This window comes from Ipomoea nil, unplaced genomic scaffold, assembly GCF_001879475.1.
Source record: "Ipomoea nil cultivar Tokyo-kokei standard unplaced genomic scaffold, Asagao_1.1 scaffold0878, whole genome shotgun sequence".
Lineage (NCBI taxonomy): Eukaryota > Viridiplantae > Streptophyta > Magnoliopsida > Solanales > Convolvulaceae > Ipomoea > Ipomoea nil.
The window spans coordinates 1,340,678-1,345,143 of record NW_017617306.1 but is presented as its reverse complement, the minus strand read 5'-3'; the positions used below and the strand labels follow the sequence as shown (position 1 = coordinate 1,345,143).

The 4,466-nt window shown below is 41.3% G+C and overlaps 1 pseudogene; it reads left to right on the top strand.

The window, feature by feature from the left end:
* The first annotated feature begins 2,412 nt into the window (after positions 1-2,412).
* On the top strand, positions 2,413-4,129 carry LOC109179170 (annotated as a pseudogene).
* The last annotated feature ends 337 nt before the right edge of the window (positions 4,130-4,466 follow it).

Genomic DNA, 4,466 nt, shown 5'->3' with positions numbered 1-4,466 from the left:
GTTGTGTACACAATGCAGATTTGACCGCCGTAGCGTTTATCATTGTTGGTAAACGTGTCATAACACCCTGTTTGGATTTGCTTTTATCCAGTTACCTTTTTATCTTCCGCTGTGCTAGTGTTTTGTTGTGTTATCTGCATGTGTTAAGCCTGTTGTTTTAGCTTGTTTTAGAGGGGTGTTACAGATGAGGTCTGTTTAAACCCTTGTTTAAACAACTCAGTTATCTACTTAGCATTCCATTGTCGACTTGCTTGCTTTAGACCGTATAATGACTTAACAAGCCTACAAACTTGGCCGGGCTTCTTGGACTCAACTCCAGGTGGCAAAGTAATGTAAACTTCCTCGTGCAAATCCCCATGCAAGAAAGCATTATTAACATCAAGCTTATGTAAATGCCATCCTTTCATACCTGCAACAGCTAGCAAAACTCGTATGGTTGTCACCTTTGCAACTGGGCTAAAAGTGTTTAAATAATCCAAACCAAAAGTTTGTGTGTAGCCTTTAGCCACCAAACGAGCCTTATACCGCTCAATCGAACCATTAGCATTCAACTTGATTCGATAGACTCATTTGCATCCGATCGGTTGCTTACCAGAAGGTAAATCAACCAGCTCCCATGTATGGTTAGCCTCAAGAGCTTTTAATTCCTCTTGCATTGCGATTCGCCAAGACTCTGACTGAATTGCCTCATCATAATTTTTCGACTCAGTAGAACAAGACACCGATAAAACAACCTTTGAAATTGAATGCGAAGTACCAACCAATTGAACACAAGAATTATAAGTCTTATTATTTAACAATTGGCAATGATAATCGTGTAAATAATGGGGTGGTACTCGGGTACGCTTTGATCGACGCAAGACTAGAGGAGAAACAACCTCCTCACTATGATCTTGTGAACTCTGCACACCAGGTGACGAAGCATCACCCAACTCTGGCAACACGCATTGACTAGGTGAAGAAATAGCCTCATCATTATGGCTTTGGGAACCCTACACACTAGGTGGCGAAGCATCTCCCAAATATGGCTCACTACTAGATAAACCATGATGTTGGCTGGAAGTCTATATAGGACCATCACTAACAGCACTAGATGAATTAAGTGGCAAAGAACATCCCTGTGCAGTCGATAAACCAGAAAATTCAGCTTCTGAAAAATTAAAAAAAGCACCTTTGTAGCCATTAGGAAGAGGAACACACGACTTCAAATTCTCTGTATTATTTTTTCCTGCAAATGGGAAAACTGACTCATGAAAAATAACATCACGAGAGAGAAAAACATCTCTAGTGTGTAAGTCATATAACTTGAATCCTTTGGTTCCCTTCTGGAATCCAAGAAAAATACATTTACGTGCACGAGGAGAAAACTTCTTTCGGCCAGAAGCCAAAGTAGTTGCATATGCCAAACAACCAAAAACTCTCAATAAACTATACTGGGGTGACTTGCCAAGTAGAATTTCATATGGTGTCTTATTACCAATAACCGGGGATGGAAGCCGGTTAATAAGATGAACGGCATGTGCAATGCAATCTGCCCAAAAAAACCTCTGGTATACAGGCCTGAAATTTTAAAGCTTTTGCCACATTCAAAATGTGTTGGTGTTTACGTTCAACATCACTATTTTGTTGTGGCGTACCCACACAAGACATTTGATGCTCAACGCCACGTGATTTATAGAAATCTTCCATTTTAAATTATTACCCATTGTCTGACCGGATACCATATTAAAATTTGAGAAACAAGAAAAAGAAGAATAGTTTAATTGAATGAAAGCTAATTGGAAGAACACAATTACACACTCTCTAGGCAGCCAAAATAAATAAGCATGGAAAACTATTAGCAGACACAAGAACTCTAACAAACTATTTTTACCATCTGCTAAAGAATAGACAACAGAAATATTCAAATATTCAAATATGACATTACTGACATAGTCATGCCTCATATCCATGATTTAATATATGTAGTTAAGTGTGCCTAAATAAATATATACTCCGTATGTTATATCTAATCTAAATTTCACACGTGCTGTGACAATGCAAATTAAATAAAGGAAAGGAGTGCAGTGAAGTAAGTGAGCCGCCTAACTATGTCAATGTTGAACTTGAACCAATAATTAATTTCCAACCCATCTCTCTGCTTAATTATCATTTCCAGGAAAGTACTATACACCCAAATTAAAGAAATATATATCACGAACATAGCTTGTATAAATATATAGCTAGCTAGCTTTTCTCGAGATACATACCAAATTCATCCATCCATCCAACAACACAACAAATTAAATTTGTAATCATAGATTCAAATTAACCTGTATGTTGTGTTGTGTTGTTCAATTTGCCTAAGATCAGAACATATTTATAATTCTGATTTGTGAAGGAGAGGAGCTAAGCAAAGCAAAGCAAAGCTAGATGGAGTTGAAGCAAATCCAAATTCCCCCCACATCCACATCCACATCCACTTCCACTTCCACTTCCATTAGTTCTCCCGTTAAACATAAGAAATCTGATTATTCTTTCTCCGATAATACACCTAATTCCAACGCTCTCCCACTGCTTCTCTACCTTACTAACGCCATCTTCTTTGCCGCCGTCTATTTCCTGCTCGTTAGCTGGCGCGACAAGATCCGTCACTCCAAGCCTCTCCATGTTGTCTCAAGCTCTGAGATGGCTGCCCTCCTCGCTTTTGCCGCTTCGTTTGTTTATCTCTTGGGCTTCTTCAATCCTCTACAAGAGCAGCAGGAATTGGAGAGCCTGCAAGAAGAAGAACAAAAACAGAAGATTACTGATCTGAAGAAAAAATTAGAAAATGATGTTCCTGACCAGCATGTCACTCTTGCTGCTATCAAATCTTCTGATCTAATGTCTGATGATGATGAGGAGATAGTGAAAGGTGTTGCGGAAGGTCGGATTCCGTCCTACTCCCTCGAGTCAAAGTTAGGGGATTGCAAGAGGGCTGCGGCCATCCGTCGCAAGGCCTTGGAGAGAATAACCGGCAAATCTTTAGACGGACTTCCCTTGGAGAGTTTTGATTATGAATCAATTCTGGGTCAGTGTTGCGAGATGCCAGTTGGGTACGTACAGATTCCGGTAGGTATTGCGGGGCCGCTCTTGCTTGATGGTGAGGAGTACTCTGTACCCATGGCTACCACGGAGGGTTGCTTGGTGGCCAGCACCAATAGGGGTTGCAAAGCCATCTATGCCTCAGGAGGTGCAACCAGTGTGGTGTTAAAGGATGGGATGACTAGAGCTCCAGTGGTGAGATTCTCCACCGCCAAAAGAGCCGCCCAGTTGAAGCTTTTCTTGGAGGACCCTTTAAGTTTCGAGACCATTGCTGCCGCATTCAATAAATCCAGTCGTTTCGCTCGCCTCCAAACCATCAAATGTGCTATTGCCGGCAAGAATCCGTACATGAGATTCACTTGCAGCACTGGAGATGCCATGGGGATGAACATGGTATCCAAGGGCGTCCAGAACGTATTGGACTTCCTCCAGACCACCGACTTCCCCGACATGGACATCATTGGCATCTCTGGCAACTTCTGCTCCGACAAGAAACCTGCGGCTGTCAATTGGATCGAAGGTCGCGGTAAGTCAGTGGTCTGCGAGGCCATAATAAAGGAAGATGTAGTTAACAAAGTACTAAAAACTGATGTTGCCTCCTTAGTAGAGCTCAACATGCTCAAAAATCTCACTGGATCCGCCATGGCTGGAGCTCTCGGGGGATTCAACGCCCACGCTGCCAACATTGTGTCTGCCGTCTACATCGCCACAGGACAAGACCCCGCACAAAACATTGAAAGCTCCCACTGTATAACCATGATGGAGGCAGTTAATGAAGGGAAAGATCTTCACATCTCAGTCACCATGCCGTCCATTGAGGTAGGCACTGTGGGGGGTGGAACTCAGCTTGCTTCCCAGGCCGCATGCTTGAATCTACTAGGAGTGAAGGGTGCTAGCAAGGAAGTGCCCGGAGCCAACTCTAGAAGGTTGCCGGAGCAGTATTAGCTGGAGAGCTTTCTTTGATGTCTGCAATAGCTGCAGGACAGCTTGTTAAGAGTCACATGAAGTACAATAGGTCGTCGTCTAACAAACCATAGAATTCAAAACACCTACATACTCAGCCACTGTACGTATAGTGAATTATTGAAGCAACATTAATTATGAATGATAGATATGATGTACCAAAATTCTTTTTTTATATATAATGAATTCAAATTTTTGGTAATTAATTAATTTGTAATTTTTAGCTATACATGTTTCTCTGCAATCAGTGAAAGTGATTTCATTAATGAGACAGAAGATGAGAAACTGGAATTCATTAGAGGTTCGAGGTTTTATTATTTTGATACAATTGAACAAAAGAGAGGGAAAAATTCATACATATGAAAGTGATAGACAACTAGCTAGCTTATTACAACCCCAACAGTAACCACTCCTTGCTAACAAAGGATGACTCACTAATA